Raw genomic sequence first — 26,400 nt, forward strand, 5'->3', positions numbered from 1 at the left:
ATCAAACATGAGAAGTACAAATGCATTAAGAAAATTAAATCCAGCAAAGTTATTCAATCTAAATGATATTTAAGCAAGTCCCCTACTTTGTCACAAACTGCAAATTGCCTCGCTTACAGAACCAATTAGCTCTCATCTCACTGGCTGGTATAAGAGCATACAGAAGTAATTATACGAGTGGTGTCATTCACCATGATCACCATGGCTTGGGAAGCTTGTTCTTCGTAATGTGGCCTTTGATGTTTCTAGTGAGACTAGGGCTACAAGAATCAAAAAGGAGACACTCCAATTATGGGGAACATCATCTGACAGCATAAGGAAAAGAAGTAAATAAAAATATGTGGAAAACTTATTCTTGATAATAACTCAAAAATTTACCCCAATACCTTCCAGCCCTGTGTGAGATTGGCTTAATTCTTGTGCTTTTATGTAAGTCCCTTCCTCCTGTTCTGTGCTCAGTACAGATGGGGAACAGCTGGTCACCCCCTCATTATGATTTCCCTCAAATATATGATGACAGTAATTAAGTCATTTTTCAACATTGTATTCTCAAGACTCAATAATTCAGGATACTAAATCTTAACATAAAATTCTTATGAAATTACCTCATTTCTAATTTTAGCAAACTAAATCATTACCTACATTAAAACTGGATTTCCCCCTTAAAATAGAAAAGTGTGTTTAGTAGAAACTTTCTCTCATGTATATAGTGGCCCCAGATGTGACTTTGGCATCAGAGATTTGCTCTCTTTTTCAGCAAATACTGTTGCCGTGAAACGTGTCTTCTGTAGAGTAAGCACCACACCACATGCTGGGAAAGTAACTGAGCAAACACAGAAATAGACTCTGCTTCCATGAAGCTTTCACTGTGATGGAAGAGAAAGAAAAGAAGAAGTAAATAATTAATTGCACATTGTGATAAATCCCACTGAGTAAATAATGGAAACACCAAGATAAGGAAAGAAGAGTGACTCGAGGAGAAACGGGGTTCAAAATTCCGATTTTGCTACTCATTTGGGTAAGTTACCTAGTTTTTCTAAGCTTTTAGTCCCTCATCTATAAAAGTAGTAAAATAGTAAATAGTAAATAGTAAAATCCAACTCCATAGGATTGGTTTGGGGATTAATTCAGATAATACTTATAAAACTGGGGTCATATCAAAGACTTCATAAAAACTCATTAAGAATAATGATGATTGGAGGAGTCAAGATGGCGGAGAAGTAGCAGGCTGAGACTACTTCAGGTAGCGGGAGATCAGCTAAATAGCTTATCTAAAGATTGCAAACACCTACAAATCCAATGGGAGATTGAAGAGAAGAAGAACAGCAATTCCAGAAACAGAAAATCAACCACTTTCTGCAAGGTAGGACTGGCGGAGAAGTGAATCCAAAGCGACGGGAAGATAGACCGTGGGGGGAGGGGCCGGCTCCCGGCGAGCGGCGGAGCAATGGAGCAAAATCAGGACTATTAAAAGTCTGTTCCGCTGAGGGACATCGCTCCAGAGGCTTAACTGGAAGCCCAGGCGGGGTCAGCGCGGCCTCAGGTCCCGCAGGGTCTCAGAAGGATCGGGGGTGTCTGAGTGTCGCAGAGCTTACCGGTATTAGAACGGGGAAGCCGGCTGCAGAGACAGAGCCGAGGAGTGACTCTCAGCTCGGGGTTGCCTTGAACCGGTCGCAGGCTCGGTCAGCTCGGAGCGTGGCCGGAGGCCAGGGTGGCGGGAGACATTGGGCGCTGTTCTCTGAGGGCGCACTGAGGAGTGGGGCCCCGGGCTCTCGGCTCGGCCAGACACCGGGAGGCCGATATCTTCATTCCCGTCCTCCGGAACTCTACGGAAAGCGCTCAGGGAACAAAAGCTCCAAAAGCGAACCCGAGCGGATGACTTAGCGCGGCCCCGGGTAAGGGCGGTGCAACTCCGCCTGCGGCAAAGACGCTTGAGAATCACTACAACAGGCCCCTCCCCCAGAAGATCAACGGGAAACCCAGCCAGGACCAAGTTCACCTACCAAGGAGAGCGGCGGAATTCCAGAGGAGAAGAAAGCAAAGCACGGAACTCATGGCTTTCTCCCCATGATTTTTTAGCCTTGCAGTTAATTTAATTTTTTTTTCTTTTTCAATTTTTTTTTCTTTTTCTCTTCTTCTGCTGAATTTTTTTAACTCTTATCGTTTTCTTTTTTAAACGTTTTTTAAATAGTTTATCTAATATATATATTTTTTTCCTCTTTTTATATTTTTTCTTTATCGGCTTTCTTTTTTTTAATAGTTCCTTTTTTTTTTTTTTTTCTTTCTTTCTGAACTCCTTTTTATCCCCTTTCTCCCCCCACACAATTCGGGATCTCTTCTGATTTGGCTAAAGCATATTTTCCTGGGGTTGTTGCCACCCTTTTAGTATTTTACTTGCTCCTTCATAAACTCTTATCTGGACAAAATGACAAGGCGGAAAAATTCACAACAAAAAAAAGAACAAGAGGCAGTACCAAAGGCTAGGGACCTAATCAATACAGACATTGGTAATATGTCAGATATAGAGTTCAGAATGATGATTCTCAAGGTTCTAGCCGGGCTTGAAAAAGGCATGGAAGATATTAAAGCAACCCTCTCGGGAGATATAAAAGCCCTTTCTGGAGAAATAAAAGAACTAAAATCTAACCAAGTTGAAATCAAAAAAGCTATTAATGAGGTGCAATCAAAAATGGAGGCTCTCACTGCTAGGATAAATGAGGCAGAAGAAAGAATTAGCGATATAGAAGACCAAATGACAGAGAATAAAGAAGCTGAGCAAAAGAGGGACAAACAGCTACTGGACCACGAGGGGAGAATTCGAGAGATAAGTGACACCATAAGACGAAACAACATTAGAATAATTGGGATTCCAGAAGAAGAGGAAACAGAGAGGGGAGCAGAAGGTATATTGGAGAGAATTATTGGAGAGAATTTCCCCAATATGGCAAAGGGAACAAGCATCAAAATCCAGGAGGTTCAGAGAACCCCCCTCAAAATCAATAAGAATAGGTCTACACCCCGTCACCTAATAGTAAAATTGACAAGTCTTAGTGACAAAGAAAAGATCCTGAAAGCAGCCCGGGAAAAGAAGTCTGTAACGTACAATGGTAAAAATATTCGATTGGCAGCAGACTTATCCACAGAGACCTGGCAGGCCAGAAAGAGCTGGCATGATATATTCAGAGTACTATAGGAGAAAAACATGCAGCCAAGAATACTATATCCAGCTAGGCTATCATTGAAAATAGAAGGAGAGATTAAAAGCTTCCAGGACAAACAAAAACTGAAAGAATTTGCAAATACCAAACCAGCTCTACAGGAAATATTGAAAGGGGTCCTCTAAGCAAAGAGAGACCCTCAAAGTAGTAGATCAGAAAGAAACAGAGACAATATACAATAACAGTCACCTTACAGGCAATACAATGGCACTAAATTCATATCTCTCAATACTAACCCTGAATGTTAATGGGCTAAATGCCCCAATCAAAAGACACAGGGTATCAGAATGGATAAAAAAACAAAACCCATCTATATGTTGCCTACAAGAAACTCATCTTAAACCCGAAGACACCTCCAGGTTTAAAGTGAGGGGGTGGAAAAGAATTTACCATGCTAATGGACATCAGAAGAAAGCAGGAGTGGCAATCCTTATATCAGATCAATTAGATTTTAAGCCAAAGACTATAATAAGAGATGAGGAAGGACACTATATCATACTCAAAGGAACTGTCCAACAAGAAGATCTAACAATTTTAAATATCTATGCCCCTAACGTGGGAGCAGCCAACTATATAAACCAATTAATAACAAAATCAAAGAAACACATCGACAAGAATACAATAATAGTAGGGGATTTTAACACTCCCCTCACTGAAATGGACAGATCATCCAAGCAAAAGATCAACAAGGAAATCAAGGCCTTAAATGACACACTGGACCAGATGGACATCACAGATATATTCAGAACATTTCATCCCAAAGCAACAGAATACACATTCTTCTCTAGTGCACATGGAACATTCTCCAGAATAGATCACATTCTTGGTCCTAAATCAAGTCTCAACCGGTATCAAAAGATTGGGATCATTCCCTGCATATTTTCAGGCCACAATGCTCTAAAGCTAGAACTCAATCACAAGAGGAAATTTGGAAAGAACCCAAATACATGGAGACTAAACAGCATCCTTCTAAAGAATGAATGGGTCAACCAGGAAATTAAAGAAGAATTGAAAAAAATTATGGAAACAAATGATAATGAAAACACAACGGTTCAGAATTTGTGGGACACAACAAAGGCAGTCCTGAGAGGAAAATATATAGCGGTACAAGCCTTTCTCAAGAAACAAGAAAGGTCTCAGGTACACAACCTAACCCTACACCTAAAGGAGCTGGAGAAAGAACAAGAAAGAAACCCTAAACCCAGCAGGAGAAGAGAAATCATAAAGATCAGAGCAGAAATCAATGAAATAGAAACCAAAAAAACAATAGAACAAATCAACGAAACTAGGAGCTGGTTCTTTGAAAGAATTAATAAGATTGATAAACCTCTGGCCAGACTTATCAAAAAGAAAAGAGAAAGGACCCAAATCAATAAAATCATGAATGAAAGAGGAGAGATCACAACGAACACCAAAGATATACAGACAATTATAAGAACATACTATGAGCAACTCTACGCCAACAAATTTGACAATCTGGAAGAAATGGATGCATTCCTAGAGACATATAAACTACCACAACTGAACCAGGAAGAAATAGAAAGCCTGAACAGACCCATAACCAGTAAGGAGATTGAAACAGTCATCAAAAATCTCCAAACAAACAAAAGCCCAGGGCCAGACGGCTTCCCGGGGGAATTCTTCCAAACATTTAAAGAAGAACTAATTCCTATTCTCCTGAAACTGTTCCAAAAAATAGAAATGGAAGGAAAACTTCCAAACTCATTTTATGAGGCCAGCATCACCTTGATCCCAAAACCAGACAAGGATCCCAACAAAAAAGAGAACTACAGACCAATATCCTTGATGAACACAGATGCAAAAATTCTCGCCAAAATGCTAGCCAATAGGATTCAACAGTACATTAAAAGGATTATTCACCACGACCAAGTGGGATTTATTCCAGGGCTGCAAGGCTGGTTCAACATCCGCAAATCAATCAATGTGATACAACACATTAATAAAAGAAAGAACAAGAACCATATGATACTCTCCATAGATGCTGAAAAAGCATTTGACAAAGTACAGCATCCCTTCCTGATCAAAACTCTTCAAAGTGTAGGGATAGACGGCACATACCTCAATATTATCAAAGCCATCTATGAAAAACCCACCGCAAATATCATTCTCAATGGAGAAAAACTGAAAGCTTTTCCGCTAAGGTCAGGAACACGGCAGGGATGTCCGTTATCACCACTGCTATTCAACATAGTACTAGAAGTCCTAGCCTCAGCAATCAGACAACAAAAGGAAATTAAAGGCATCCAGATCGGCAAAGAAGAAGTCAAACTATCACTCTTCGCAAATGATATGATACTCTATGTGGAAAACCCAAAAGACTCCACTCCAAAACTGCTAGAACTTGTACAGGAATTCAGTAAAGTGTCAGGATATAAAATCAATGCACAGAAATCAGTTGCATTTCTCTACACCAACAACAAGACAGAAGAAAGAGAAATGAAGGAGTCCATCCCATTTACAATTGCACCCAAAACTATAAGATACCTAGGAATAAACCTAACCAAAGAGACTAAGAATCTATACTCAGAAAACTATAAAGTACTCATGAAAGAAATTGAGGAAGACACAAAGAAATGGAAAAATGTTCCATGCTCCTGGATTGGAAGAATAAATATTGTGAAAATGTCTATGCTACCTAAAGCAATCTACACATTTAATGCAATTCCTTTCAAAGTACCATCCATTTTTTTCAAAGAAATGGAACAAATAATCCTAAAATTTATATGGAACCAGAAAAGACCTCGAATAGCCAAAGGAATATTGAAAAAGAAAGCCAAAGTTGGTGGCATCACAATTCCGGACTTCAAGCTCTATTACAAAGCTGTCATCATCAAGACAGCATGGTACTGGCACAAAAACAGACACATAGATCAATGGAACAGAATAGAGAGCCCAGAAATGGACCCTCAACTCTATGGTCAACTCATCTTCGACAAAGCAGGAAAGAATGTCCAATGGAACAAAGACAGCCTCTTCAATAAATGGTGTTGGGAAAATTGGACAGCCACATGCAGAAAAATGAAATTGGATCATTTCCTTACACCACACACGAAAATAGACTCAAAATGGATGAAGGATCTCAATGTGAGAAAGGAATCCATCAAAATCCTCGAGGAGAACACAGGCAGCAACCTCTTCGACGTCAGCCGCAGCAACATCTTCCTAGGAACATCACCAAAGGCAAGGGAAGCAAGGGCAAAAATGAACTTTTGGGATTTTATCAAGATCAAAAGCTTTTGCACAGCAAAGGAAACAGTGAACAAAACCAAAGGACAACTGACAGAATGGGAGAAGATATTTGCAAATGACATATCAGATAAAGGGCTAGTGTCCAAAATCTATAAAGAACTTAGCAAACTCAACACCCAAAGAACAAATAATCCAATCAAGAAATGGGCAGAGGACATGAACAGACATTTCTGCAAAGAAGACATCCAGATGGCCAACAGACACATGAAAAAGTGCTCCATATCACTCGGCATCAGGGAAATACAAATCAAAACCACCATGAGATATCAACCTCACACCAGTCAGAATGGCTAAAATTAACAAGTCAGGAAATGACAGATGCTGGCGAGGATGCGGAGAAAGGGGAACCCTCCTACACTGTTGGTGGGAATGCAAGCTGGTGCAACCACTCTGGAAAACAGCATGGAGGTTCCTCAAAAAGTTGAAAATAGAACTACCCTATGACCCAGCAATTGCACTGCTGGGTATTTACCCTAAAGATACAAACGTAGTGATCCGAAGGGGCACGTGCACCCGAATGTTTATAGCAGCAATGTCTACAATAGCCAAACTATGGAAAGAACCTAGATGTCCATCTACAGACGAATGGATAAAGAAGATGTGGTATATATACACAATGGAATACTATGCAGCCATCAAAAGAAATGAAATCTTGCCATTTGCGACAACGTGGATGGAACTAGAGGGTATCATGCTTAGTGAAATAAGTCAATCGGAGAAAGACAACTATCATATGATCTCCCTGATATGAGGGAGAGGAGATGCAACATGGGGGGTTGAGGGGGTAGGAGAAGAGTAAATGAAACAAGATGGGATTGGGAGGGAGACAAACCATAAGTGACTCTTAATCGCACAAAACAAACTGAGGGTTGATGGGGGGAGGGGGTTGGGAGAGGGGGTGGGGTTATGGATATTGGGGAGGGTATGTGCTATGGTGAGTGTTGTGAAGTGTGTAAACCTGGCGATTCGCAGACCTGTACCCCTGGGGATAAAAATATATGTTTATAAAGCTGTAAAAAAAAAAAAAAAAGAAAGGATGAATCCCCAAGTTTTGTAGCAACATGGACGGGACTGGAAGAGATGATGCTGAGTGAAATAAGTCAAGCAGAGAGAGTCAATTATCATATGGTTTCACTTATTTGTGGAGCATAACAAATAGCATGGAGGACAAGGGGAGATGGAGAGGAGAGGGGAGTTGAGGGAAATTGGAAGGGGAGGTGAACCATGAGAGACTATGGACTCTGAAAAACGATCTGGCAATTTTGAAGGGGTGGGGGGTGGGAGGTTGGGGGCACCAGGTGGTGGGTATTGTGGAGGGCACAGATTGCATGGAGCACTGGGTGTGGTGCAAAAATAATGAATACTGTTATGCTGAAAAAATTAAAAAAAATTTAAAAAAAAAAAAAAAAGAATAATGATGATTACAGGGTGCCTGGGTGGCTCAGTTGGGTAAGCCCAGGCTCTTGGCTTTGACTCAGAATCATGAGATTGAGCCTGGAGTTGAGTTATGTACTCGGTGAGGAGTCTGCTTCCCCTCTCCCTCTCCTTTGGCACCCCCGCTTCCTGTACTCTCTCCCTCTCAAATAAATAAATAAATATTAAAAAAAAAAAAAGAAAGAAAAGAAAAAGGAAAAAGAAGAATGATGATTAGATTGGCTAATGCTTTTTTGTTGCTTTCAACATGGAGATAAAAGTCAGAACAACCATTCTTGGATCAAGAATATAATCTAGAGGGGGCACCTTGGTGGCTCAGTCAGTTGAGTGCCTGATTCTTGGTTTCAGATCAGGTCCTGATCTCAGGGATCCTGAGATCCAGCCCCACATCAGGCTCCATGCTCAGCAGGGAGTCAACCTGAAGATTCTCTCCCTCTGCCCCTCATCCTACTCTATTGCTTGCTCGCTCTCTCTCTAAAATCTTAAAAAAAAAAAAGAGAGAGAGAGAGAATATAATCTAGAGGCTTATGCTGAAAAGGAAATACAAACCTTCATGTATTTAAAGATATTACACATAAATAATCTCATTGATTGTTATATATTATTTAAATTGGTTAATTATTTAAATAATCTGTTTAAGGTGGGTCAGAGCATTATAAAAGTAATTTCCATTCACTTAATATATTACACAAAGACATTTCTAAGACCCTACTGTGTGCTCTGGCCAGGAAGGCATAATGTTTACTGTTAAGCAAATCAGCTTCTGTTGGGGATAAAATGAGGAACATTGTGAAACAAAGAAAAGAAAACAAGTTTAAGACAAACCAAGAAACAGACTCTTAACTGTAGAGAACAAACTGATGATTAACAGAGGGGAGGTGGGGAGTGAGGGGGTTGGGGATGGGTGAACTAGGTAATGGGGATTAAAGAGGGCACTTGTCACGATGAGCACAGGGTGTTGTACGGAAGTGTTGAATCACTATATTGTACACCTGAAACTAATATTACACTGTATTTTAACTAACTGGAATTAAATGAAAAACTTAAGAAGAAAAAAGAGGTCTGTATTTGAAATAATCACCTCTCTTCTTTAGACTATAGTTTTACTATTGATAAAATGTATGGCTTTATCTATTTGGCCTTTAAGAGGACCTCCTAAATTTGATATTTTTCATTCTGTGATTCTAAGACAGCAATTTACAAAATGAATAGAACAACAGGGACACAGATCTTCCCTAGAAGAAGTTTACAGTCATCATCAGGAATAAAACTCAACTAGACCCTAGGCTTCTAGAGGACAAGCTCATACGCTGCTTGTTCCTCTTTTCCTTCTAAACCAGAGCCTCAAAGCCAATGCTCATTTCTAGGTGACAAAGAATCACGTTTGCAAAATAAGTTAAAACATTCACTGAGTGTCTGACTTTGGGAAGAGGTCTCTGAGACCCAGTTTTCTCATACATAAAGAAGAGCTAGGGGCACCTGGGTGGCTCAGTGGGTTAAGCCGCTGCCTTTGGCTCAGGTCATGATCCCAGGTCCTGGGTTCAAGCCCCACATCGGGCTTTCTGCTCAGCAGGGAGCCTGCTTCCTCCTCTCTCTCTGCCTGCCTCTCTGCCTACTTGTGATTTCTCTCTGTCAAATAAATAAATAAAATCTTTAAAAAAAAAAAGAAGAGCTAATAAAATACTTATATCAAAGCAATAAAAACACTAGGATATTACTTTTCACTGATAATTCCTCAATAAATATTAGCCAATTATTATTCAGTGGCATAGCTATACATATTCTTCAAGTACAAAATGTGAACAGTAGTACCTCATGGCATAGATTTTGCACAATTAACAGTTGATTTTCATGCTGAGAGAAGAAATCCAAAATCAATAATAACAAGAATAAACATGCAATATCCACAGAAATAGTTACATCAGAGTTTCCCAAACCATGTTTATAAAGCACTAGGCCTTAAACCCTTTGTGGGAAGCAAAATCAAGCCTTGTCTCTGTCTTTGGATTCACAATACACCATAGTACACTAAATTCACTGACCAGTGGAATCCCACTACTAAGCAAAATTTGCCAAGATAGAAATATTTCAACAAGCTGGAGTCATAGAGCCCCCACTAGTACACATTCATAGCTCTGTGGGGAAGACAGCAATGATAGTGAAAGCATTCCCAGGCAGAATTATTCACATTTTAACAGTGAGATCATAAAGGCATTAAAGTACATTAAATATGTATCTTCACATGTTTAGATCCATTACAGCTTAACATCTCAAAATAAAATCTGAAAATTGTCTACTCCCCAAGTATAAATTAATAAGATGGGTGACAGGATTCCCACATACCAGCAGTATACACACACGGATTCAATTTGCAAGGTCTTATGGGTGTTGTCTTTTCTACAGTCGCTTTTAAAACTAACACAAAGCAACAAGCCTAATCATAATCGAAAAATACAATATTACCCTCACTGATATCTTTAAGTTAGAAGTTTACTCCGTGGTGATTGTTAGAGCTGGAGTGGTGGCTGTTGCATCTTGAGGGCCAGTGGGAGTATAATTAAAATTACTAGTTTAGAGACAAAAGCCACACATTATCAAATCTTCACTGAGTAGTGAAGACAGCCTGAGGGCAAAATCCAGGGTCACTTTCCTTCTCAAGAAAGATACTTCTGAGGGGGGGGATGAGTGGCGGGGGGAGTGGGGAGTGATCTCTATAGCAGAGTTACAAAAGAAAACAAAAGCTAGCACTGCAAAATAAAAAACCAGAAAGTTGAGAGTCATTGTGAACCATCAAGGAAACAAAACATATTATAACTTTGCATTAGTAGTTTGAATTTCTCTATGAAACATTTCTGGTTGCATATCTTGCTGGTTGGGCTATGAGTTGCCTTAAAGGAACTTCCAAGCATGGTAAGTACAGCTGGCCAGGACAGAGAGATAGCATGGGAAGCATCAAATGCCGTCTAAGTTCTCTATGTGCATTGGGAATCTTACTGAATTACAGGCACTCATCTTCCTCTCTGCTGGCTTGCCCCCTTGGAGATTCAGAGTTAATCAATATTTAGTCAACAGTGCTCCTTTATAAATTCAGATCAGGGTAGAAGTTATACATAAAAGACACATCATGTAGAAAAGACAGGGAATGTCTAGCAAAAGAAGAAAAGTTCTTTTTATTTTTGACCTCCCAGATACTTTGGTAATTGTCAAAAGATATAATTAAGCTGAGCCAGTCTGCAAAGAAGATAGATATAGCAAATAAACATGAAAACTAATCTAGTATTCTACTGTGTATATCTATATATATAGATATATAGATATACCACATCTTCTTCATCCATTCATCTGTTGATGGACATCTAGGTTCTTTCCATAGTTTGGCTATTGTGGACATTCCTGCTATAAACATTCGAGTGCACGTACTCCTTCGGATCACTACATTTGATGGGGAGGGAGACAAACCATAAGAGACTCTTAATCTCACAAAACAAACGAGGGTTGCTGGGGGGAGAGGGGGTATAGAGAGGGTGGTTGGGTTATGGACATTGGGGAGGGTATGTGAAAGGGTGAGTGCTGTGAAGTGTGTAAGCCTGATGATTCACAGATCTGTACCCCTGGGGCAAATAATATATTATATGGTAATAAAAATAATTAATAAAAAAGAAACTAATCTAGGACTGGGTCACCTGGGTGGCTCAGTGGGTTGGGCCTCTGCCTTCAGCTTGGGTCATGATCTCAGGGTCCTGGGATAGACCCCCACACTGGGCTCTCTGTTCAGAAGGGAGCCTGTTTCCCCCTCTCTGCCTGACTCCCTGCCTACTTGTGATCTCTCTGTCAAATAAATAAATAAAATCTTTTCAAAAAAAATAATCTAGGACTTTTATTTTAGGCAATTAACATATTAGATATGTTAAGAAAGTACTCTGCCATATGATAACTAAAGGTATTGAATATCATATTTCTAGAACCCCTTCGGCTAAATAAAAGGAAACCCTAAGAATCCAAAAACAAAACAGGAGTTGGAACCCAGAGGGGTAAAGCAAGGTTTTAATAATCATATCAGGAACACAAGACACAAGGCCCGAAATCCACTCAGCATGGACAGAAGATCATAAATCTCCCACATTGTGCTGAATCTTCATGGTGCCAGACCTTCTGTGAAACTGTAAACCAGGAAAAAAAAAATATCATCCCCACAAGGGGACCTGGCAGGAAAATCATCTTAAACCTAACTTCAAATAGAGGAGAAAACAAAATCTCCTATGAGGATGCATAATCACTCACCAGCCATCATTTGCCTTCAGACACAAATTCAAGTCAAGAATTTAATTTAAGGGGCACCTGGGTGGCTCAGTCAGTTAAGCATCTGCCTTTGGCTCAGGTCATGATCCTGGGATTGAGCCCCGAGTCAGGGTCCCTGCTCAGTGGGGAGTCTGTTTCTCCCTCTCCCTTTGCCCCCAACCCCAGCTCATGCTCTCTTTCTCTCAGAACAATAAATAAATTCTTTTAGGGAAAAAAAAAAAGAATTTCACTTAAATCATTTATGTTAACAATGCTCCCAGGCATCTGGAAGTATACACAACCCACCTAGGGCTCAGGAAGCCCCTACAGAGTTCCAAGGAATAGAAGCTTATAATTAAAAATAATAAAACAAGGTGGTTACAAGGTCCACAAATAATAGTTATATGCCGAATATATTTAAGAAGCAAAAATAGGAAACTGAAAATATGAGATAAGAAAAAGAGACAATTGAAAATATTCCTTCAAGTTAAAACAAGAATAAACACACACACACACACACACACACACACACACACACACACACTCCTACATATACATTATATAGAGAGAAGCAGAGACATTTAGATAGAAAATCTAAATGGCAGAAAAGACACATATAGGGATAACCCATTAACTGGAAGACAGAATTATGGAAAATATCCAGAACAAAGCACAGAGACAAAGAGATGGAATATACAAAAGAAAATCTGAGACAGGTAAGACAGAATGAGAAGTTCTAACATAAATGCCTATTCCAAGTTCCAGAAGTTGAAACTAAAGCTAATGTGAGAAGCAATATTCAAAAAGACAAGGGTTGAGAATTTCCCCAAACTGGCAAAAGACAAAGATCCTCAGATTTTAGAAGAATATTTCTCTTGGACAACAAATAGAAGAAAATCCACTTCTGGTCAGAGAAAAAAAAAAAAAGAAGACAGTTGATTCTTATTTTTAAAAGATTTTATCTTTAAGTAGTCTCTACACCCAACACGGGGCTTGAACTCACAACCCCAACATCAAGAGTTGTATGCTCCACCAACTGAGCCAATGAGGTGCCCTAAGACAGCTGATTTTTAAAAACAGCTTTTCATTAAAAGTCACTTGAAGCAGCAACATATTCAGGCATATCTTGTTTTATGACTTCATTACACTTCTCAGATACTGTGTTTTCCCCAAATTGAAGATTTGTGGCAACCTTGGATCAAGCAAGACTATAGGAGCCATTTTTCACTTATTTGCTCACTTCGTGTCTCTGTGTCACATTTTGGTAATTCTCCAAATATATTTTAAATTTTTCATTATTATCATATTTGTTATGGTGATCTGTCATCAGTGATCTTTGATGTGACTATTATAATTGTTTTGGGGCACCACAAATTGTACCCATATAAGATGGTAAACTTAATCGATAAATGTATGTGTTTATTCTACAAGTTTGTATCCTTTGACCATCATCACCCCATTTTTCCCTACCTCCCTGACCTGGTAACCAACTTTCTGCTCTCTACTTCTATGTATTCAACTCTTAAATTTCACATGTAAGTGATAACATGCAGTTTTTCTTCATGTCTGCCTTATTTCACTTAGCAGAATGTCTTCCACGCTGTTGCAAATCCAGAATCTCCTTTTTTAAGGCTAAATAATGTTCCTGTGTGTGTCTGGGTATGTGTGTGTCACAATTTCTTTATCCATATGACAATGTTCTTTATTTCTAGTAATAATATCTGTCTTAATTTTATTTTCTTTTATATAGCAAGCCAAGCATTTTTAATTTTTTTGTTATATCATTTTGCTATTTAGTTTTTAATGTTTTCCCCTCTCCTATTCTTTTTCTTTCAATCTTTATATTTTCTTATGACAATGACTTATATAGAAAGATTTAGATATAAATAACTCTAGAGAGTCAATGTATAGTATGATGATCATAGTTACTAATACTATACTGAATACTGGAAACATGCTAAGAGTACATTTTAGGTACTCTCATCACAAAAAAATGATAACTATATGAGGAGATGATACATTACTTAGTTTGACTATAATCATTTCACTATGTATATGTATATCAAACCATCATGTTGTACACCTTCAAAATATACACTCTTCATAAAAAAAGGAATATTGTTGGGGCACCTGGGTGGCTCAGTGGGTTAAGCCTCTGCCTTCGGCTCGGGTCATGATCTCAGGGTCCTGGGATAGAGCTCCTAATTGGGCTCTCTGCTCAGTGGGGAACCTGCTTCTTCCCTTCTCTCTCTCTGCTTACTTGTGATTTTTCTTTCTCTGTCAAATAAATAATTAAAAACTTTAAAAAATTTTTTTAAAAATAAAAAGGAACATTGTCATACTATAAATAACATCTGTCATGTGCATTCCTAATGAAATAGTTCATTTAAGTATTTTTTAAATCACAAAAAAAGGAAAACTTGAAAAATCAACATGATGATGAAAACAACACCCATATCTCTTAATAGCTGATAGTTTACCAGGATGATAAGCCTCCTGAAATGTAATTAATAAAAAGTTCAGGTAGTAGATATAATGGGTGTATTTAGAATATTGTGGATAACAATTTCAACAACAGATATGACGTACTTGTTTTAGAATGTTCTTGCCAAATGTCTCATCAAATTTCAAAAGAGCAGTGTCACATAGACCTTCTCTTTATACCACAAAATAATAAATTAGAAGCCAAAAGCAAGAAGATAAGTAATATGTGTGTATACAGATATATATAAACATACACATTTTTATGGATATGTACATATGTATGGGAAAATTTTAAACATTTGAGAATTTATAAATAAACTGCTAAATTACAAGCAGGTATAATAAAAGAATTAAACAATGACTAAAAATGAAAATATTTGAAAGTTGTGGGGATTCACTTAAAATGGCAATAAAAGAAATGCTTACATAAGTTAAAGTACTTGTCAGACAATGAAAGACTGAACATTAAGGTTCCAGCTTGAGAATGTACAAAAAATGGAAACAGACTGAACCTAAATTAAAAAAATAATTTAAAATAATGAGTAGGAATTAATTAAATATATATTAAAAGTTACAACAAAACAAAATCAGTTTTTTTTAAGAAACAAACCTATCGCGTCTGATCAAGAAAAATGGAGAAAGCATACATAAAGAGCATTCAGAATACCAAAATGAGTAATAAGCTGATCTCCTAATGCAAGAGACTTAAAAGAATACTATAAATAACAATATGCTTTGGGCAGTTAAGGTACTCCTACTCCCCCGTTCAACTATGTAAACTTCAGTAGTTCAATATCTTCTATGGAACACAATGAGCTTAAATTGACAAAGATGAAGATGGAGATTGTTCCAGTCTGAATGGAGACAAAGTCAGGAAGAGCCACTGCTAGATCTCTGCCCTCCCTCACTGCATTAACCCTGCCCATAATACCCTCTCCTACCATTTTCACCTACAGCACCACAACCCTTCTTTAAGACTCAGTGCAGAGTAAGTTGGCTAGAATCATGACTTGGGAATTCAAAGATAGTGCTGATTATCTTCCACCGGACTGATAAAGGTTAGTTCACAAGGGAGTTAGAATATATCTTACCTTCTATTTTAGTTCTATTTAGTTCGTTGTATATTTACCTTCTCCCCACCAAAACTGGGAGATATTCGGAGTATAAAGACCATCTTTCTCCTCATTGCATTAACTGTGCTATCTCATACAGTGTTTTAATCATAACAGTGATTATTTGATTTGTTGTTGAGAGTATTTGATTTCTTTTTATAAAACCACATTAAAATAGCAATTAGCATTACTCACTAATCCCTTATATTTCAAGGCTGCTCCTTGAGCAACCAAGTAAAATAAGGAAAGCATTAACACAAATTGTGATGTTTTGAAGGAAGGGAAGGATACGATTACACAGAAGAGAGATGGATCTTTTCCTTAAAACCTGCTGCCACTTTGGGCTAGGACTGCCTTGGATGAGAACACAAGTAGCTGGCATTATTGGTGCCCTGCCTGCATCTCCTCAGCACTTTTCATTCTTGTACATGCTCACCTGTGCACCCATGACTCTTTTCATGAGGGCTTTTGAGTCAGGGAAGTTGCATTATCCCATGGGTGCAGAGCAGCCAGAAGCCCTCAGGGTAATGCTCCCGGGGAGAAGCCCTCAAGCAATGAATGATAGAAGATACAGAACAAATAGCCCTTGTTGATCTATTTTTTAACTGATAGTTTTCCTTCCACGCCTCACTATTCTCTTCCCAAAACCTGTTACTCTCCCTCATGTCCAAGACAAATTCTTTGCACTCCTCCCCTTACCCCAGGGTCCAACCCCAGGGTAACCCAATCTAAGACACTCCTTCCTTCCATGTTTCTGGATAAAAGCATCTCTCTGACACCAAGTGGAATTCCTACATAAAAATCATATAATGGGAATTACGAACCCATCAAAAACAAATTTCCTAAGCTTTAAGGAAGATTTACAGCTCATTCAGAAGTAAATTGCATTCCCTATGGCACTTTTCCCTTGGCTTAGTCCACTGTGGTTATCAAGAATCTTGACTTATGGTTGTTAGGAAATTAATTCCCTGAAGAGTGTTGTAGACGTGTGATGGGGGGAGGGCATGTACATTTACTTCTGAGGGTTTCTAACTGGAAACTATTTAAGTGATACCCCATTCAAACTGGACATATTTATATGAATGAATTTTTAAATGAAGACAACGGACTCTCTTTAAATTTTCCAATTCAGCTCAAGTTAAAGTCACTTTTGATACAGCATTATTCTTTGCTTTTTCACTTATTCCATATGCAGACCTTATGTATTAAAGGTATGAGCACATCGTCTTGGCAATTCGAGGTCTTTTCTGGTTCCATACAAATTTTAGGATTGTTTGTTTCAGCTCTTTGAAAAATGCCATTGGTATTTTGATCAGGATGGCATTGGAAGTAGAGATTGCTCTGGGCATCATAGACATTTTAACAATATTTATTCTTCTGATCCATGAGCATGGAACACTTTTCCATCTTTTTGTGTCTTCTATTTCTTTCATGAGTGTTCTGTAGTTTCTAGAGTACAGATCCTTTACCTCTTTGGTTAGGTTTATTCCACTGTATCTTATAGTTTTTGGTTTATTCCACAGTATCCTAGAGTTTATTCCACCGTATCTTACAGTTTTTGATTCTAGTAAATGAAATCAATTCCCTAATTTCTCTTTCTACAGTTACGTTGTTAGTAACAATGTTGTTAGTAACTAACGTTGTTAGTAACGTTGTTAGTGTATAAGAAAGCAACTGATTTCTGTGCATTGACTTTGTATCCTGCCACATTACTGAATTGCTGTGAATCCTAGTAATTTGGGGGTGGAGTCTATTGGGTTTTCCACATAAAATTATCATGTCATCTGTGAAGAGAATTTGACTTCTTTTTCACCAGTTTGAAGAAATTTTATTTCTTTTTGCTGTCTCATTGTTGTTGCTAGGATTTCTAGTACTATGTTGAACAACAGTGGTGAGAGTGGGCATCCTTGTCATGTTCCTGATCATAAGGGAAAGGCTCTCAGTTTTTCCCCATTTAGAATGATATTCGCTGTTGGCTTTTCAGAGATGGTTTTTATGAAATTGAGGAATGTTCCCTCTATCCCTACACTCTGAAGAGTGATTCATTTGACTACATCTATTTTTTTAACTTCTGTGTGAAAAAATAATCACTATAAACAAATTGGGGGGGGGGGGGAAGAGCAGTGTCTTAAATCAGAAGGACCTGGATTTAAGACATGGTTATTTCCTAGCTGTGTGGCATTCTGCTAGTTACTAACCCTTCTGTATACAGTTACTTCCTGTGAGAAAAGGGGAAGATTATAAGAATGAGAGGAGATGATGTGCATAATGCACTTAGCAGAGTACCTGCCTCCCAGATCTCACTTCATGACTGATAATCTCCTCCATTCTCTCCTGCCCACCCCACCCCCTCCTTCTTCTCCCTCTTCTTTTTCTCCTCTTCCTCCTTTATGTTCTTTCCCCTTTTCCTCCTGCCTTTTTTCTTTTTTCATTTTGTTCTCATTTAAATCTTTATTGTTATAATTATGTTATTGTTTTATCATCTGAATCTTTTTATTGCTCCCTATGGCAAGTTTTGCTCCACAAGAAAGTGCTTTTGCAAAATGATAGTTGAGCTGAGTGAGTCTACAGATCTCTCTTTCCAAATTGTGAGCTCCTTGCCTGTGGCATAACTGGCATAACCAAGTACTTCTGGGCTATAAAGTAGCACTGTAGTTCCATTTGGTCTCTAGGGTCTTTTGTTTGGGAAAAGAAAGAAAAAAAAGCATCCACTGTATATAGAACATTATTGATAATGTCATTGCATTCTCTCTGCTAGAGAAAGAGAGAGATGATTAATTATTTTATTCTTTACTCAAAGGAGTCCATACCTTTTCTAAAACTGCTAAGGCTTTTTGTTAATTCTATGTATTGTCATTTATTAGCTATATAACATCACTTAGGTTACTTCACTCTCTGAGCCACAATTTCCTCATCTTAAGAAATGCAGGGGATATATATAATATAATATAATATAATATAATATAATATAATATAATACATAACAAATATATATTATATATAATATTATATATAACATATATAATATAACAGATATTTTATATATATGAATATTACTGAGCCATAAAAAAGAATGAAATCTTTCCATTTGCAATGACATGGATGGAGTTAGAGTGTATAATGCTGAGCTAAATAAATCAGTCAGAGAAAGACAAATACTATATGATTTCACTCATGTAGAATTTAGGGAAAAAGCAAACAAGCAAAGGGAAGAAAAATGAAAGCAAGAAACAAGCCAAGAAACAGACTCTTAACTATAGAGAACAAACTAATGGTTACCAGAGGGGAGGGGAGGTGGGGGAAATGGAGGAAAAAGGGGATGGGGATTAAGGCTTGTCCTGATGAGCCCAGGATGTTGTATGGAAGTGTTGAATTACTATACTGAACACCTGAAACTAATATAATACTGTAGGTAAACTACTGGAACTAAAATTAAAACTTAATGGATAAATAAACCAATAAACAAATAAATAAGGTTAACAAATAGTTATTACTTTGGAAAGCTATATAAAAGGTCAAGTGAAAAGTGTTTGAAGCCGTGCCCAGCACATAATGAGCACTCAATAAATGATAGTTGTTTCTGTACTGAAGTGTTCACTTATAAAAGGATAAGTTCAAATTAGATTCGAATTAGAAACAATGGTTTATGGAATATATTATGGAAGACTTTCCAAGTAAAATGATTAAAACTAAAAAGTAGCTGCTTTCAGAAGCAAACCCTCAGCTCTCCAGTTGGGCCCCTGTATAAAGGCTCAATCCCTTAAGATCTTAGATTAAAGACATTTTACATTTTATTTCACAAGCACAATAGAATTTAATGTGCTAAATTGGGCTCCATAGTTCTCTTCTCCCAGTCGCCCTCCCCATCAAGCCCCTGCACAGCTTGTGAAGCGTCTCAGTATCTAAATCTTCTCTCAATCCATTTGCAACCATCCCCATCTCCTAGAAAATACAGTCCTGCTTATGTATTGGACAGTAGAGCTGAGAGTATTCTTTGTGCAATACATTTTTCATTTATGTTTTTCAAAAAATGCATAACTTAGTTTCTTACAAAGATTTTCAGAAAAAAAAAAAAAAAACTACCTACCTTCCTAGTAACTAAGGAAATTCAGAAAAAGCATGAAAATCCTATGAGCATAAACCCTGAAGAAGGCATCTTGGAGGTGGCCTTTTTCTCATACCATCAACAAGTCCTGTCATCTCTACTAGTGTTACTCTGAGCAGACTTCTCTCCAACTCCACGCTCTCACGAGACTACCACAATAGCCCCTATTTCTAATCTTGTTCCTTGAACAGGCCTATCATTAAGGGGCACATCAGATTCTTTTACTACCCTATATAAAATTCCCCAGTAAGTTTAAAAAATGAACTTCACTTGTCTGCCCTCACTACCTACTGTCCATCACTGTGGCATTGCTGCTTCTTGAATTTGCCAAGGTCATTCTTGTTTTAGGGCCTTTGCACCAGCTGTTTGCTCCAGGGTGCTCTTCTCTGTCTACACCAACACATAATTAGCTCTTTCTGATCCTGCAAGTCCCAGCAAAACCATGACCTTCTCAAGAGAACATCCCCGACCACCACAACAGCATAGCTCTCCCCCATTCTTGTCATTTACCACCACACCATGATCTTCATCCATTTGACAAACATTTATCCAGGGTCTACCACATGCTAACAAAACAGACAAAATCACGGCATTCCTGGAAAGGATATTATAGTGAAATACTTAAAAGTATTTGAAATAAACTTGGACATTTAGTTAATTGTCTCCTTCCCCCCGATTGAAGAGATCTTGAGACTAAGGGTTTTATAAGTTGTGTTTATCTTTTTTAGTTCTCAGTAAGCACTATAGATAAAAGTGGACAGCCGATAAATAGTATTTGATTAGGGAATTATGTCACATCTTTGGCATTCTAATTCAGCCCCATTTTGATTGCAATATGAGTCTATATAGGAAAATTCAAAAGAAAATAAAATAATTATAGAACAAAATTAATAAGCCTCTCCTTAAATCACTGGCATTCTCTATTAATATAATCACATATAAAAGCTTTCTTAAAGGATATTTGAATGTAGTTTCTAAAGAAAATTTATTCTATCAATTAAGGACACTTGAAAGCAAAAGCTAATAGGATGTTGTGAAGTCCGGGGTTGTGAAGGCCACTTAAAGAAAATATTTTTTTTATGGGCTTATAACTCTTCAGAGTCCGTACTGGCTGGAGCAGCTCTCAGAAGCACTTACTCTTTCCCATAAGTCAGAGAGTGATGCTTCTTTGTCAAGGAGAGTACCAAAAGGGCATTTTTGTCCCCACCCCGAATTTGATGGGAAGTTAACACAGATTGATGACAGGTCATCTGAAAATGCTTGTCTCTTTTATTTTCAATTTTGCTGGGTGGAAATTGCCCATATTTTGTCTGTTTGGTTCATGTTCCATGCCATTTTGAATATCTGACACTATTCCTCCAAACAGTTAATCTCCAAAAACTGAAGCAAATTTGCAATTTTTCAAGACTTTATAATGTAAATATTTCACCAGTATCAGTGCTAAAGCCATGGTCACAAAATAGCTTGGTATACCTAGCAAAAAAATCAGTTATGTCAGGGAATAATTATATAATTTATGGCTGCTTCTGGAATTTTTGTTCATATACATACTATCACATTTCAAATATTTTTTTTTAATTTTTATTTATTTATTTGATAGACAGAGATCACAAGTAGGCAGAGAGGCAGGCAGAGGGTGGGGGGGAAGCAGGCTTCCTGCCAAGCAGAGAGCCCGATGTGGCGCTCAATCCCAGGACCTGGGATCGTGACTCTGAAGGCAGAGGCTTTAACCCACTGGGCCACCCAGGTGCCCTCAAATATTTATACCAAAAAAAATCTATACCTCTTGTTATAATCACAAAGGTATGCCATCTACAACTGAAAAAAGAACTATAAAATTTATATGGAACTCTCCCTTAGTCTTTGTATTTGTCATTGGTTTGAATGCTATCTTTTTTGAAAAAAAATTATAGACATGATACTAATTTTTCCTTAGGGGGGGATTTGCAAGTAAATGAAGCAAGGTAAAAAAGAAACATCTAATCACTATTGTTTATTTTTCTGTCTTAACATTTAGAAAACTGTAATCCAGAAGAAATGCTGAGCTCTTATTTCACATCCAGTCTTCAACTAAAATGCTAGAATTTTGCTATCATCAAAATTCTTATTATTACTTTGTGGCTTATAAATGACATTCCAAAAGATTTATGAGAGACAGACTAAATTCTAAGTACAGAACATATTTGAAGTTGGAATTATGTGCACCAGCCTATGTTCGTGTACACCTCCCTCTGGCTGATAAGTCAAGAGCCCTGGCCACCAATTCCTTCTTGAATGCAAATTCTGCATAATTTTGACCAGGTCTCAACCATTTCTGTAACTTTCTCATAAGTACACTAAAGGAAACAAACTTAAGATACAACCTCCAAATTATACCAGAGAGCCTTACTCCCATCATACTTCATGATGTTTGAGTAGGGAAATTTTCTGAAATACTTAGACATAATATATTCAGCTATCTAGTCCTGGTCAGAAGACAAGGACAAACAGACACTTGTGCACCTGCTACAATCTTCAAGGAAAGCAAATTTATAGTATGTAGAAACACACTAGCCTCTATACCCTTTGACATGGGATTACAAATAACCCTACACTCCTACAGTTCTATTTTGATGTTGTAAATGTTTATTTCTACATTGTTAATGTTAACAAATAGCTGAAAATACATTTTAAAAACTACCAGTAGAAAACTCATCTTAATACAAATTACCAACTCAAACTACCAAGGTCCTACTCAAAAATATCAAGACAACTGAGAAGGAAATTTAATCAACCAAATCTACAGTCAACGTGGCAAACTGGATATCCAAGGACAGCCAAACAGATTCTGAGAAAGGGGAGTAATGGAGGAGAACCTGCCTTATTAGATATCAAAATATATTGGAAAGACATGGGCAGTAAAACATGTTGACTTTGGCATCCCCATAAAAAAGATAAGAGAGTCTGCAAACAGACTTGAAAACCCATGGGATGTGTCATATGATAAAGGTGCATTCAGGCAATGGGGTATAGATGAATATTTAAATAAATGATATGGAGAAAACTGGATAACAATTAAGGGCTAATAGTCTGTATTTCTATCTCTTATATCCCAAAATAAATTTTAGAGAAAGTTAAATAAAATATTATTACCAGAAGAAAACATGCCACTGAAAATAATTTTTGAGCAGGAAGACTTTCAAGACTACAAAGAAAGATACTTGTAACTTGACTATCTTTTAAAAATGTAAAATAAGTAGGGGCACCTGGGTGGCTCAGTGGGTTAAAACCTCGGCCTTCAGCTCAGGTCGTGATCCCAGGGTCCTGGGATCAAGCCCCACATCGGACTCTCCACTCAGCGGGGAGCCTGCTTCCTCCTCTCTCTCTCTGCCTGCCTCTCTGCCTACTTGTGATCTGTCTGTCAACTAAATAAATAAAATCTTTTAAAAAATGTAAAATAAGTAAATACATAAATTAGAAATGAGAAAGTTCTTTCTAGTATATATAATACCTCTAACTAATTTCCATAAAACTTGAATAAGTAATAAACATCAAAAAAATATAAAAATATATACATCAGAACACTTTGGACAATAGGAGTAAAAAGCTCACTGGAACAAAAGGATTAAACATATATAAATATAAAGGAAATCTAGATTTTCCAAATGAAGTTTGCTTTGTAGATTTGACTTTGAAACTCATACAAGTGGTTAAAAAACTGTAAATGAAGTTAATTCAAAAGAAAATAAAAGCAAGCTTTTGAAAATAAAAACAAAATTAAACAAATGTTTTTGTGTGTTGATTTGGTATTTAGACCATCCATAAAGGAATTCCTGAGTTCTTTAAACAGATTCCATACCCCCCCACACACAAAAACAGAGCTAGGATTCAAACCCAGTATACAGCTCTAAGCCTTTTGCTTCCACCACCAAGGTTATCCATACAAATCTCAAGAAACCACAGGTCATCCTCTACACACAGAAGCCTGAAGCCTACCATTCACAGAGAGCCACCAACCTGTTCACCATCTGTTTCACTGATATTCTTTATTTTTTCTCTTTCTTGCTTCACAGGACCAAGCTCATGCAGCAGCATAAGCTATAGCTTGGATTCTTGTGCGGCCAGAGGCATCTGAGAAATTGTGTAGCATTCAATCATTTAATCTAGACACCGATGCACACAGACTTAATATATGTTTTGCACAGACCTTCTTTAAATCACCATACCAAACCCTCTAGAGGGTAGGATAATATAAATAATTTATTCACTCCTGGGCTCACTTTCCACCTACATAAAATGGAGATAAAAATAATTTGGACTGGGTTCAAATTCTGATGATCTCATATATCAGCTGTGTGTCGTTAGGTAAATTATTTCCCTCTCTGACCCTCACTCCTGCCTCTCACTATTCTAAACAGTAAGTGAGAGAATATATGCTATAAGTGCCCCCGAAAAACAACATGACAAGAGTTGTGTGAGTTTACTGATTATTTTTCAGCAAACATATTTTTATTTGATTTGGTTTTGTTTTGTTTAGTTTTATTCTTATCTGCTTTAGGTTATATAACATTTTGTTAAAGGTATACAATGTGATCGTTTAATATACATATACATTATGAAATGATTATAATAATGGGGTTAATTAACAGCGTATGTATTTATTTTTTGTGTATGTGGTATGAATGCTTAGGATCTATCCTCTTAGCAAATATAAACAATACAGTGTTACTAACTGTAATCACCATCTTGTACATTAGATCTCCAGAACTTACTCATCTCCTAACTGGAAGTTTGTGTCATTGACCAACATCTCCCTGCAGCCTCTGGCAACCACCATTCTGCTCTCTGGCTTTATGACTTCAACTTTTGAGATTTCACATATATAAGATACCATACAATAGTTGTCATTTTGTGTCTGGTTTATTTCATTCAACATCCTAATGTCCTCCAGGTTCATACACGGTGTGACTGATGTTGCCAACTCTACACAAATTTTAGGACTTTTTTTCTATAGCTATGAAAAATATCATTAGCATTTTGATAGAGATTGTGTTGAATCTATTCATAATTTTGAGTGGTGTAGACATTTTAACAATATCAGTTCTTCTAATCCATGTGCAGGGAATATCATTCTATTTATTTTTTTCTCCCTCAATCTCTGTCATCAATGTCTTAGAGTTTTTTGTGTAAAGACTGTAAAGGGAGCTAAGATGATGGCATAGTTTGAAGATCCTAGGTTCCTCTCACCCCTATAACATAGCTACTCATTCTGAATACCCAAGAAATCAACCTAAGGACTGACAGAACAAACTCCACAACTAGGGAGAGAGAAGATGGCACAATAAGGAAGGTAGGAAGTACAGAGACTTGGTTTGGGGGAAAAACAGATCATATGTGCTGTGGAGGGGAGGGAGCCATGATCCTCAAGAAAGGAGAAAGCTCTCTTTCAGAGACAGACAGAGGGGCACACACAAGGTAACACATAAGAACATTTCCCCAAAGCCACTGGCTGAGGAAATGAGACGGGCTGATTTTTGTGAGTTTTTGCAACGAGCAGGGCTCAAAGACTAGAGTTTTAGAAGTCAGTGGTCTTGGGGCACCTGGGTCGCTCAGTGGGTTGGGCCTCTGCCTTCAGCTTAGGTCGTGATCTTGGGGTCATGGGATCGAGTCCCGCATCGGGCTTTCTGCTCAGCGGGGAGCCTGCTTCCCCCTCTCTCTCTGCCTGCCTCTTTGCCTACTTGTGATCTCTCTCTGTGTGTCAAATAAATAAATAAAATCTTAAAAAAAAAAAAAGAAAGAAGAAGAAGAATCCCGTGGTCTTGGCTGGGATAGAGCCCTGAGGGTACAGCCCTATTCCTGGAGAGAAGGTAGCCAAGCAATTCCAAGACAGCATGATCTGAGGAACACCTAAGACACCCACTAGAGAGATTGTTTGCTCTTTGTGGAGGGCATATGTAAGAGGTGGGGCTCACAGAGTCACCTCTCTGGGGACAAAAGAGCTAGCTACCTTTTCCCTCACCCACCCCTCAGCACCGTCATGGAGCTGCCTGCCAGGCACAGCTCGGTCCTGACTGGCTGCCTAACCTGCTTTCTCCAAGCCCCATACCCCTGCACTCTGGTGCAACTGCCCTTCTGAGTTGGGACTGCATCAGTCCCAGAACATTGAGACCCTCCCCTAGAAGACCAGTGCAGCTTCCTGCCACACCAGGTCCCTAAAGTTTGGACTTTTAAGTCATCAGGCTTGGGTGGGAAAGAGCCCTGAGTACACTAAGCTACGCCTAGAGAAGAGGCAGGCAAACTGGAAGCAGATAGCATGAAAACAGTGATCTGAAAAATTCTTGGGATGCAGGGGGAAAGATTATTCACTCTTCCCAGAGTGCTCCCTGAGAGCAACCAGCAAGCACCGAGATCCCTATCAAGAGACAAAGGAGCCAGCCGCTGGCACCATTTCCCTCCCCGGCTGCTCAGCATAAGCACAGACCCAGCTTCAGTAAATAGCACAGAGACAACACTGGCTGCC

Source organism: Lutra lutra, chromosome 17 (assembly GCF_902655055.1).
Source record: "Lutra lutra chromosome 17, mLutLut1.2, whole genome shotgun sequence".
Lineage (NCBI taxonomy): Eukaryota > Metazoa > Chordata > Mammalia > Carnivora > Mustelidae > Lutra > Lutra lutra.